Source organism: Oncorhynchus tshawytscha, linkage group LG01, assembly GCF_018296145.1.
Source record: "Oncorhynchus tshawytscha isolate Ot180627B linkage group LG01, Otsh_v2.0, whole genome shotgun sequence".
Classification (NCBI taxonomy): domain Eukaryota; kingdom Metazoa; phylum Chordata; class Actinopteri; order Salmoniformes; family Salmonidae; genus Oncorhynchus; species Oncorhynchus tshawytscha.
The window spans coordinates 55,131,214-55,144,637 of record NC_056429.1 but is presented as its reverse complement, the minus strand read 5'-3'; the positions used below and the strand labels follow the sequence as shown (position 1 = coordinate 55,144,637).

The window sequence follows — 13,424 nt, the reverse complement described above, 5'->3', positions numbered from 1 at the left end:
GGGGATCTTTTATTTTACCACACAATAAGCATGAATTATAACTGCTTAAATTCTGTCATTAAAGTATGTATATAAATAGTTTAATTGGCTTAATGGTGTTGCCTTTCTTTTGTTATGCAAAACACGTTCCATGCCCGGAGCTGGCTGCCTTTCAGATGTATTAGAAAAACAATTGCCCCACTTTCTGTTTGATGTTACTTTGCCCGCCATCCCTTTTCACGTGAATGAAAAAGAACAGGAGCAATGTTTTAAAAACAGCCCGAAAAACAAAGCTGCAAAGAATGTGTGAAATGGGCCAAGGAGATGAGGGGCTGAGGGGGTTTGAAGGGGCAGAGGAGGGCTGTGGGCCTGGCACTGACAGCCCTGAAACAAACGACCCAACAGAACAGGAAGGGATTGTACTGGGCCTTTTCCACTACCTTTTCATCTCTTTGTGCCTCCACGGCCATTCTCATGGAGATCCACTTGTACTCGGAGGCCTAGGCTGGATAGAGCCTCTGCTCAGAGAGTGTGTTTGGAGGAGGATGGGGGGAGCCCCACCAGCTCCCCAATCCTCCACTCACTCACCCAGTGACGGCACCCTTGTTTGAGAGCAGAGGAATTACTGTTAATGAATGCATTCCTGCACACATAGACTGTGAAACATGGCAAAGAGAGCAACCAGGTCTCTGTCTGTCCCAACTTGGCCAGGAGAACACTGGCGCTCTCAAAATCTCTTTCCCAACTCTGCCTTTTTCAATCCCTCAGTCTTTCTCACACACTCTACCCCTTTAGCACGCTCTCCCCCACATTCTCTCAGTCTCGCTCTCTCTCTGTCCCCCTTGCCCCCCTCCATAAACGCCTCCTCAATGATGGCATGTGGGCAAGCAGGGTTAAACCAAAAAGAAAAGTAGCCTATAAACTGATGAAACCGGATCTAGACTGAGCAACGAGGGGGGGGGGTCAAGCTCTCACCATGGCAACGCCACCCCAATGAGACAGGAGTTTTGGTGAATGAACTGAGATATCAGCCTGATAATATTACATGACACCCTGCCTCAATGCCTCTGGCAGTGAACAACAACTCTGTCTGCCTCTATGGAAATCAGCTTTGTATCGCTTAAAATAGATTTTCTTCATAGAACAACAGGCTACGAAGTCACGGAGAGAGGCACTGAATGAGATATCAATGGAAGAGGTTATTTGATTGGCCTACATGTGACAATGTATAGTATTGGAAGGCTGTTGGTGTTGATAGTACTATACAGAAGCAGCATAATACTCTCACAACAGTTTGGTTTATTGTCACTCATCATTCTGTCCAAAAATACACGCCAATTCCATCTAACTGCATTCAATGTTCATCACTTTCATCATAAAATTCCATCTAACTGTATTCAATGAAATTCATTTATTTTGAATGCCACCCCCATTGCTTTGATGTTCATACACCATTAAATACAGTTTTACATCCAGACAGACTGGCAGAGGCGGTCGTTCAGTAGAGCCAGAGCCCACATACAGCCATGCTCGAGACACCATACTGTGTAGGGCTCGCAGCACCAATCAGCCTGTCTCCAGGCTTTTTCGGTTGCCTGGTTCTTTGTAGCAGGAATCTGCCGGGTGCTAATTTGACGCGCTGTTGAGATAAAAGGGGGGACTCATGTTAGTTTCAGCATCAGAGGATCGGAATGCAGGCTATTTAACGCAGGAGTCAGACAATCCCCACGGTCGGGGACAGCCCCCGCCCGGACAGATCAGCTAAATAAATAGAGGAGTAATTAACAGAGCATCGAGAGGACAGGCATTACTGGGAGAGCGTTTCATTACAGCTCACGCAGAAGAGAGGGGAGAGAGGGGAGGGGTGGAGAGAGGGAGGGAGGTGGAGGGAGAAGAGAGAAAGTGAGGGCTGAGGAATAGAGAAAGAAAAAGGTGGAGAGAAAGATTTTGCGGAAATACAGGGTAGGTTATGACGGGAGAGAGTGGTTGTTGTATAGAGTGAAAGAAAGGGGAGGAGGGAGAGAGTTGAAAAGAGAGAAAAATTGTTGAAAGAAAGTGACATTCTGGGACAGTTATGGAAGGAAGGGAGTGGTAAGGAAGAAGAGGGTAAGAGAAAGTGGGTATGCGAAAGAGAGTGTGAGGAAAAAGAAAGGGACAAGGAAAGAAGAGTGAGTTGGCAACAGTTTTTGGTCACAAACAGTATAGCACCTGCTGTGCATCATCAGCTCGATTTAGCAACATACACATCATGACTACAAAATATGTAGAAAGACACTTAAAGTCATTCTCATAGAGTACATCTTGATATGCGGTGTTCCAACAGGTTATTTTCCCAGTGAACTCCTGTGTCCTGATGGCTTAATGAGATTATAACAGTGTTCAGGAACAATCAAGGCTCTGTTGCAGTGATCAGCTGCCATACTGTACACCTGACTAAATGTATGCTATAGTTATTGTATACATAGGCCCTAACTACATACTGTCCATGTTTTATAAAGTACTTAAGTAAAAAATACTTTAAAGTACTACTTAAGTAGTTTTTTGGGGTGTCTGTACTTTACTATTTATATTTTTCACAACTTTTACTTTTACTTCACTACATTCCAAACAAAAATAATGTACTTTTTACTCCATACTCCTGACACCCAAAAGTACTCGTTACATTTTGAATGCTTAACAAGACAGGAAAATGGTCTAATTCATCCCTACTGCCTCTGATCTGGCGGACTCACTAAATAAACCCACATGCTTAGTTTGTAAATTATGTCTGTGTTGGAGTGTGCCCCTGGATATCCGTAAATTAAAAAACACAAAAATTGTGCCTTCTGGTTTGCTTAAAACCTTCATGGGATTGGAAAAAATGAAGAGGAGATTAAAGGAGTGCATACTGACCCACAACTGACCTGTAGTGCACCTTACCCATAATGCACCATTCTCAACTGGCTCAAACTGACCACATAATGCCATGGACTACAATGTTACTGTGGGTATGTCTCATATGTGAAATAACATGACCTAGTACCATGGAACATTGCAATGGTTCTACAATATTTATTCTGAAAACCCTCTTCAATCTTGGACTCGACTTCAACACAACAAGACCAAATAATACTTCCTGTTTCACTTCTCTATGTGCTGCAGTCTGAAACACATTTTCTTTGCTGCTTATACAGAGAAAGGATTAGTCATGACAGTGTTTTCAACTGTGATTACAACACATCACTTGTTGTTTTCAACCTCTATCTGCATTTGATTGATGTTTCCCTAATGGCTATTGATTTGATCTTTAGAGTAAATAAAAGCATATCTCCTAAATGTAGTGTTGATGCTTGGAGCTCTCATTCTATTTGTCAGCACACAGAGAGGGTTCATTAGATAGCCGGAGGGCAGAGTGTCTGACTGTCAGTATCTGTCATTTGTGCAGGTACAGATAAATAATTTAGGCAAACAAAAGGCTAACTTCAGCAGAACAGCAGCAGTTTAATAGGGAAGAATGCTCACTACTGTTCCGAACCTTCTGTAAACCTAACATAGCTACTATGGGTCATTCATTGCACTTCGAAAACAAATCTAAATCTATCGCCATGACATCCATCATGCTCTACTCTCTTTGTGTGTGATTGTGTCATGTGTGAATTTGTTTACACCGTGTGTATACATGCCTCGTTGTGTCTGTTATGATGTACATGTCACCGCGTGTGTTTGAGAGACTAGTGTACGTGTGTGTGCCACCGCGTGTGTTTGAGAAACTAGTGTACGTGTGTGTGCCACCGTTTGTGTTTGAGAAACTAGTGTACGTGTGTGTGCCAGCGAGTGTGTGTACAGGCACAGTGGACAGTGACTCCATGGTCTGTGGGAACAGAGGGGCTGATTGTTAGCCGGTCGAGGGGAGCACAGTGCACCATTGTGAGATTACAGGAGAAGGGGAGCGAAGAACAGAGACACAAAGACAATTAGCGGACTTCCACAATGGAGACATCGCCACAACAGCGACTTTCAACCGGGATTGGAGGCACCGCCTGTGTGCCACAGAGGGACGACAGAGACAATGGCTGTTTCCGTGTCATGGAGCCCACGGCCATTCACCTCTGTCCATTGTTTGGCCCCACCCTCTCCCATTGGATTGGCCACTGCTTATCATGGAGATTGGGTGACAGGCTGACTGGCTCTGGTTGCAGTAACCTGATTGTGTGGTGATTTTACATGTGCTCTCGTGTAAAGTCACAGGTTCTTACAGAGTCGCTCAAAAGTCTCTCTGGTCTTGTGTTTCCCTTCCTAGTGAGGCTATAGAGATCTCCAGCTTGTAGTCCTAAAGTTACCTCTGGTTCTTTCAGCCGTCCCTATGGGGAAAATGAATGGGGAATGAAGGTTAACATACACCCGGGAAATCTTAAATGTTTTGTTCTATGATATAATAGCAGTCAGGTAATGTGAGCTTCACAAAAAGTGACATTAGTTGATTTGAGATGATCTCATAGAACAAGACTGATGTGGCTAGCTAATGTTATCTGTTGTTGCTGTTTTTTTTTTTACTACACTGCATTCAAAAGATTAGCCCAACTGGCTCTATGGCTGGTACTAGAGCTGGATTTGTCATAAGCATTGATTTAGGAACACTTTGGGAACAGATGAAAACCACTGGCCTATCTTTGACTTGGTCATCTATCTCAAAGGTTTTGGCATCTTCCATAAATCGTGTCCTTGACTTTGCCGTATAAATAATTGGAAATAATAAGAGGAAGCTCCCGTAATATGGGTAGCTATTGAAAGATAGCTGCGATGTGTTTTTTTCTACATCGTAACGGACACGGCGCAACCGTGGTAGGCTGCTGGCAGGCTTCGCTTGCGGTACAGCAAAGCCAAGTCAGCCCGTGCTCATGGTCCTCACAGGGGAAGGGAAAGAATAGGTTACAATGACTTTGCTCACGATCATGTCACTACATATTCCTTGAATTTTATTTTGTGGGTGCATTTTCCCTTATCTGAATAGACAATTGTGGCTTCTAGTGAACGTTACACCGATCAAAGCAGCGGAGCATGCAGGAAGCAAAACGTTAGTGATCCAAACCTTTCTTCTTGGAGCGGTGGAGGGAGCGAGTTGGCTAAATGCTATCACATCAAGCAATTATACCATTTATATATCTATATTTTTTTTTTCATACAAACTAGCTCAAAAATAAGTGGAAATGGACTAATTCTCATAATCTTCTGGTAAAAGACAGTGGAGGTGCAACAACAAGTTTGCACCCACTATTTTAATTTGCTCCATGGCTCAGGTGGCCGAGTGGACACTTAAGCTGTTTGACTCATCTCAGTCGTGAAGAGGAAACAATTTAGTAGTTGTTTCTGATGAATAAACAATGCCATGCTGGTGGGTGGTGACATTCAAGTGAAACCCAGCCCTGAAACGAACTGTAGGCTGAAAAGGATATGTGTGTGTCATGTCAAAGGAAAAGTCACCACATTTATACGGATTTCAAGTGGGATGACAGAAGTGGCAGACAATTTCTCAACTGTCAGTAAACCGTGGTTGGTGTACTGTAGGGCTGCTAGCACCATACTTCAGACACAGGTCTGATACTGTCTTGTCTACAGAGGTATGGAGTCTCATAGCCACCAGTGGTCTGATAAGTGCATGTTAGTAGCGTCCACACTTCTGTAAGGAGGACATTACTTCATTGTACACAAATAGGTCTAACAACAGGTGGCGGGGGAGTCGAGGGGATCCATATGGTCTCCAACAGCCAGGGATTGAACCATGGCCATCTATTCTAGTCCCTCTCGATCTATTTTTGGTGTGTTAGCATTGCAGACCAGACCTGAGGGTAGGCAGTGGTCAGAGGTAGAGTCAGGCTTATCCCCAGGAGAGATCATAATGATGGAGGAGATGACATGTGACAGTCTGTAACTGGGCCTGTCCAGCAGCCCTGTCTGTGCCTGTGACGTGCCAGAGAGGAGACTCAGGGAACGGCCCTGTTGTTTTGATTGAAGTAGTCTCTCTATTCATTTTCCTCTGAGCCGACGTCCGCTGTGGCAGTGGAGCAGAAGAGAGGCTATGATGTGTCTGTGGGGAACCCAGGCATCCTAGGACATGGCAGTGCCAGCACGGGTGGCACAGGGACAACTGCCACGGCTGGATTTATGCAATCTGACAGACAACCACGAGTTGCACCGACTGTAGTGGAACCAGGAAAATGTCTTGGAAACTATTTTGTCAGGACCATCAAACTTCATTGTGCAGCCTATTTGATCTGATCTAATTTTGAATCATTTGTTTCCCTTTTCCTAACTACTTTAAGCAGCTGCTGTTCACAATGGTTGGTTCTCAATTGTGTAAGTGTTTGAAACCGGTGAACCCAGTGAACCTTGATGAGCTGGAACTGAGGATGAGGAAGAGCTTGGGTGGTCTGGATGGAGAGAAAGAGGTCAAGAGATTGGGGATTGGAGGGGTTATTATCTGGTTGATGTGGAGAACCCTCTGTCCTAGTCCTACCCTATCTTTACACCCCTCTCCCCTATCCACATACCACATACAGTACACACACACACACACACACACACACACACACACACCCTGTGTACCGCTAAGCTGTGTCCAGGCTGACTGAGGGAATACGCTCTTTTCCGCTCGCCACACATTCCCCCTGTAATCCAGCCACTGTGGCATTCCCACCAACACACTTCATTCACCCTGTAATCCAGCCACTGTGGCATTCCCACCAAACACTTCATTCCCCCTGTAATCCAGACACTGTGGCATTCCCACCAACACACTTCATTCACCCTGTAATCCAGCCACTGTGGCATTCCCGCCAACACACTTCATTCACCCTGTAATCTAGCCACTGTGGCATTCCCGCCAACACACTTCATTCCCCCTGTAATCCAGCCACTGTGGCATTCCCACCAACACACTTCATTCCCCCTGTTATCCAGCCACTGTGGCATTCCCACCAACACACTTCATTCCCCCTGTAATCCAGCCACTGTGGCATTCCCACCAACACACTTCATTCCCCTGTTATCCAGCCACTGTGGCATTCCCACCAACATACTTCATTCACCCTGTAATCCAGACACTGTGGCATTCCCGCCAACACTCTTCATTCCCCCTGTAATCCAGCCACTGTGGCATTCCCACCAACACACTTCATTCACCCTGTAATCCAGCCACTGTGGCATTCCCGCCAACACACTTCATTCCCCTGTAATCCAGCCACTGTGGCATTCCCACCAAACACTTCATTCCCCTGTAATCCAGCCACTGGCATTCCCACCAACACACTTCATTCCCCCTGTTATCCAGCCACTGTGGCATTCCCACCAACACACTTCATTCCCCTGTAATCCAGCAATTGTGGCATTCCCACCAACACACTTCATTCCCCCTGTTATCCAGCCACTGTGGCATTCCGCCAACACACTTCATTCACCCTGTAATCCAGCCACTGTGGCATTCCCGCCAACACACTTCATTCCCCTGTAATCCAGCCACTGTGGCATTCCCGCCAACACACTTCATTCCCCCTGTAATCCAGCCACTGTGGCATTCCCACCAACACACTTCATTCCCCTGTAATCCAGCCACTGTGGCATTCCCACCAACACACTTCATTCCCCTGTTATCCAGCCACTGTGGCATTCCCACCAACACACTTCATTCCCCTGTAATCCAGCCACTGTGGCATTCCCACCAACACACTTCATTCCCCCTGTTATCCAGCCACTGTGGCATTCCCACCAACACACTTCATTCCCCCTGTAATCCAGCAACTGTGGCATTCCCACCAACACACTTCATTCCCCCTGTAATCCAGCCACTGTGGCATTCCCACCAACACACTTCATTCACCCTGTAATCCAGCCACTGTGGCATTCCCGCCAACACACTTCATTCCCCCTGTAATCCAGCCACTGTGGCATTCCCACCAAACACTTCATTCCCCTGTAATCCAGCCACTGGCATTCCCACCAACACACTTCATTCCCCCTGTTATCCAGCCACTGTGGCATTCCCACCAACACACTTCATTCCCCTGTAATCCAGCAACTGTGGCATTCCCACCAACACACTTCATTCCCCTGTTATCCAGCCACTGTGGCATTCCGCCAACACACTTCATTCACCCTGTAATCCAGCCACTGTGGCATTCCCGCCAACACACTTCATTCACCCTGTAATCCAGCCACTGTGGCATTCCCGCCAACACACTTCATTCCCCCTGTAATCCAGTCACTGTGGCATTCCCGCCAACACACTTCATTCCCCCTGTAATCCAGCCACTGTGGCATTCCCGCCAACACACTTCATTCCCCCTGTAATCCAGCCACTGTGGCATTCCCACCAACACACTTCATTCACCCTGTAATCCAGCCACTGTGGCATTCCCGCCAACACACTTCATTCACCCTGTAATCCAGCCACTGTGGCATTCCCACCAACACACTTCATTCACCCTTTAATCCAGCCACTGTGGCATTCCCACCAACACACTTCATTCACCCTCACCCTCCCCTCCTGTCGCCAATGAACGGAGTGAATGGGCACACCCTGATGTTACAGAGGGTACTCTACACTGTGCCTGCACCTTTCTAAATGGAGCTGCTTCCGCCCATCACTTATCCCATCCCTTGACAGTCAGTGGTGGAAAAAGTACCCAACAGTCATACTTGAGTAAAAGTAACGAAACCTTAACAGGAAATGACAAAAGTAAAAGTGAAAGTCACCCAGTAAAATCCTACTTGAGTAAAAGTCTAAAAGTATTTTAGTTTTAAATATACCTACATATCAAAAGTAAATGTAATTGCTCAAATATACTTAACCATTTAAAATGTAATGAGTACTTCTGGGTGCCAGGAAAAATGTATGGAGTAAAAAAGTATATAATTTACTTTAGGAATGTAGTGAAGTAAAAGTAAAAGTTGTCAAAAATAGAAATAGTAAAGTAAAGTACAGACACCCCCAAAAAACGACTAATGTAGTATTTTTACACCACTGCTTACAGTCGCTAGTGAAAGTCTACACACCCCTTACACAGTCTTCACATTTTCCTGCCTTAAAATTTGATCTAAAAAGGGATTAAATCAGATTTTCTTCCTATTGATCTACACAACCTACTCCACATTTTCAAAGTGAAAGAAACATTCCACTAAGAAATACAAAATGAGGATGTACTGATTGCGAATATCTTCACACCCTAGAAATAATACTTGGTGGAAGCACCTTTGCCTGCCATTACAGCGGTGAATCATTTCAATAAGATACTTCCAACCGTACACAACTTAGGGCAACATATATCCATTGTTTTTGTCAAAATTTCTCAGGCTCAGTAAATTTGGTTGGGAATCATTAATGGACAGTGATATTCAAACCATGTCTCAGTTTTTTTTAAGCAGATTTAAGTCAGGACGGAGACTGGACCATTCAGGAACACACCTCCTGGAAAGCCATTCTGGTGTGTACTTTGACATTCACATTTGTGTAGGTTTTTAAAAGACTGAGGTGGGTTTTCCTCTAACTTTTTAAATTGGGCTCTGCTCCTTTCATATTTATTTTCATCCTAACAAACTCCCCAGTCCCTGCCGGTGACAAGCATACCCATAACATGATGCTGCCACCATGATACTTGCTGTGCTGACTGTGTGAGTGTCACTTCCCCCCATGTCTAAGTCCAGGCTACAGTAACACTCTCACCTCTCTGTGAGGTCTAGCACAAAGTTTGGATCAATATCCTTCTCGTCATGCCACGGGGGATAATATTTTCACCCTGCACCCTGTCTCAGGAGCATAACCCTGGACGGACCTCATTAAACAAGCTGTCAAGCCTGGTTTTAAAGACGCTCCATGCTCCGAGCGTCTTTATTTCCCCCTCCAACATCTGCACGGAATGTCCTGCGCTGAAGAGCAGGGCAGAAATGGCATGTTCTGTTCAGCAGCTGTTAGTGGGCTTACAGAAGTAACACACTAGGCCCAGCACAGGAGGACGCCTCCTGTGGTGGGGGGGGTGGACAGGCCATGGTGAGTGTAATTGGGATTAGTCTAATTACGCGCTTGTCATACCTTTGAGTGGGCCCATGGCCTGGTGGGTGGTGGGGGTCAGGGTCAGGGAGGCTGGCCCGACACAGGGAGACAGAGCTGCGGGCTGGGGGCCAGCTGCAATGCACTTCCTGGCCTGAGCTGTGCTGCAGAGAGGCAAATTGGAGGATGTTACGTAACTCGGTTGGCTGATAACAGTACGTTACGCCTACATCAAAATGGACTCAGACGCAGGCCATGAGTTTTTCCTGGTCAGGACACATGTTCAGGAAAAGCTCAGGGGCTCTGTATACAGTGCATTCGGAAGGTATTCAGTCTCCTCCTCTTTTTCTACATTTTGTTACGTTACAGCCTTATTCTAAAATTGATTTTTTTTTTAAATGTCCCTCATCAATCTGCACACAATACCCCATAAAGACAAAGCAAAAACAGGTTTTTAGAAACCTTTGAAAATGTATCTTTAAAAACTTCAATATCACATTCACATAAGTATTCAGACGCTTTACTCAGTACTTTGCTGAAGCTCCATTGGCAGTGATTACAGCCTAGAGTCTTCTTGGGTATGACGCTACAAGCTTGGCACACCTGTATTGAGAGAGTTTCTCCAATTCTTCTCTGCAGATCCTCTCAAGCTCTATCAGGTTGGATGGGGAGCGTCGCTGCACAGCTATTGTCATGTGTCTCCAGAGATGTTCAAGTCCAGGCTCTGGCTTGGCCACTCAAGGACAGTCAGAGACTTGTCCCGAAGCCACTCCTGCGTTGTCTTGGCTGTGTGCTTAGGGTCGTTATCCTGTTGGAAAGTGAACCTTTGCCCCAGCCTGAGGTCCTGAGCGCTCTGGAACAGGTGTTCATCAAGGATCTCACTGTACTTTTCTCCGTTGATCATTCACTCAATCCTGATGAGTCTCCCAGTACCAGCCGCTGAAAATCATTCCCACAACATGATGAATTACACCACCATGCTTCACCGTAAGAATGGTACCAGGTTTACTCCAGACGTGATGCTTGGAATTCAGGCCAAAGAGTTCCAATCTTGGTTTCATCAGACCAGAGAATCTTGTTTCTCATGGTCTGAAAGTCTTTAGGAGCCTTTTGGCAAACTCCAAGCGGCCTGTCATGTGCCTTTTACTGACAAGTGGGAAAATGTGGAAAGAGTCAAGTGGTCTGAATACTTTCCGAATCCACTGTATGTTGCATAGAATCAACCACTAAATGATATCATTGGCTCAGGTACAACTAATGGAAGAAATGACAATAGCAGGTCATTGGTTTAGCTTAGACGATTTTAAATGGTAGTCCGTCACACCTGGGAAGGTCATTGGAGTGGTAGTAGAGGTCACCTCGTTGACGTAGATGTATAGTATGCGTGAGAGGAATGTTGAGTGCCTCTTTGAGCTCCTGCGGTTATTTGTGGTTGCTGGCTAACTGCAGCAGGCTGGGTGAAGTGACTGTATGGGAGCTGGTTCACACTTCTAAAAGGGAACCATGTGGATGGAAGCTTTGCAGGGCAGGGGGTTGGTTTAAAGTGTGAAACCACATATCACGTGTCAGTGCACTTCCTCTCTTAATATTTCGGATCCAATGTTTTTCTTGAAAGTTTCTCTCGACAATAGGATGCAATAAAAGCAATTAGCTTGAGGGGTTAGCTGACAAATATAGCCATGATTTAATTGGATGACATTCATACCATAGTAATTGGGGCTGCTTTGTGATTATGTCCCCTCATATATATAGATGTATGAAAACAGTAGACTGGTGGGATCTGGCACGCACACACACACACACACACACACACACACACACCTCTGTCTTGGTTAATGAGCATGATGAAAGAGCTAGCTTGCCGAGCAACCTGCTATGGAGATGATATTGACATGCACGTAGGAGACCGGATGCAAGCAAATTCACAGAGACATGATAAAAGGGCCGACCTGGGGATGGATTAGAGAGCTGTGTTTGAATCATCTCTTGCTGGTTGACAGTTGTCCTTCCTATAATTGGCAAAAAAAAGAATAGATTAGGCACATTAGCTCTATATGCTATTTATGATGTGCTTGGCAATATCATGTCAACTCCCCTGCTGCTTTTTAAATGGAGAACAATCGCTCTATCTGGAATATAAAGCTATTTATTACAGCTTGGGGTTGTTTGGGGTTTCCTGAAGATGCTTAAGAGTAGAAATCACCTACAATGTTTATCAGCAACAAATAGGTAGAGATACGTTTTTCAACCTTACCTTAAACTGGTGGAATTTCCCGTGTGGATTCCAAACACACATTTTGTGAAAGCGCATTATCCATACTCTTTCACGTATACAGTTGAAGTAGGAAGTTTACATACACCCTAGCCAAATACATTTAAACTCAGTTTTTCCACAAATCCTGACATTTAATCCAAGTAAAAATTCCCTGTCTTTTGTCAGTTAGGATCACCACTTTATTTTAAGAATGTGAAATGTAAGAATAATAGTAGAGAGAATGATTTATTTCAGCTTTTATTTCTTTCATCACATTCTCACTGGGTCAGAAGTTTACATACACTCAATTAGTATTTGGTAGCATTGCCTTGAAATTGTTTAGCTTGGGTCAAATGTTTCGGGTAGCCTTCCACAAGCTTCCCACAATAAGTTGGGTGAATTTTGGCCCATTCCTTCTGACAGAGCTGGTGTAACTGAGTCAGGTTTGTAGGCCTCCTTGCTCGCACATGCTTTTTCAGTTCTGCCCACACATTTTCTATGGGATTGAGGTCAGGGCTTTGTGATGGCCACTCCAATACCTTGAATAATTTTGCACGCCCAATTTTTCAGTTTTTGATTTGTTAAAAAAGTTTGAAATATCCAATAAATGTCGTTCCACTTCATGATTGTGTCCCACTTGTTGTTGATTCTTCACAAAAAAATACAGTTTTATATCTTTATGTTTGAAGCCTGAAATGTGGCAAAAGGTCGCAAAGTTCAAGGGGGCCGAATACTTTCGCAAGGCACTGTAAATACAGGTCGATGGAAAAGATAAGGAAAATAGTGCATGTCAGTCATTGCAGACAAAAAAGAAACCGCAACAATGATCAGAGGAGAGACAAATCTAAATTGTAAGTGAAACAATCAATTGTTGTAAAAATGACTTGTGTCAAAACTATAGTTTGTTGATTAACAAGACATTTGTGGAGTGGTTGAAAAATGAGTTGTAATGACTCCAACCTAAGTGTATGGAAACTTCCGACTTCAACTCTAACTGACACCCTTCACATAGAGATCCAGTCAGTTTTAGACTGGGTGACTAGCAATAGGCTGGTGCTAAATATTTCTAAAACTAAAAGCATAATATTTACGACAATTCACCCACTCAACCCGAAACCTCGTCTAGATCTATTATTGAATAATGTGGTGATTGAGCAAGTTGAGGAGACTAAA

The 13,424-nt window shown here is 44.7% G+C and overlaps 1 long non-coding RNA gene across 1 annotated transcript in view; it reads right to left on the bottom strand.

Moving 5' to 3' along the window:
- Positions 1 to 1,195: 1,195 nt before the first annotated feature.
- Positions 1,196 to 13,424, bottom strand: part of LOC112250608 — a 28,591-nt gene continuing 16,362 nt past the window's right edge. The window contains exons 2-4 of the long non-coding RNA XR_002953550.2: positions 11,947 to 12,006; positions 10,040 to 10,161; positions 1,196 to 1,618 (exon numbers count right to left, since the gene is read on the bottom strand). This is a non-coding gene — a long non-coding RNA (uncharacterized LOC112250608). The remainder of the gene's footprint in view (positions 1,619 to 10,039; positions 10,162 to 11,946; positions 12,007 to 13,424) is intronic.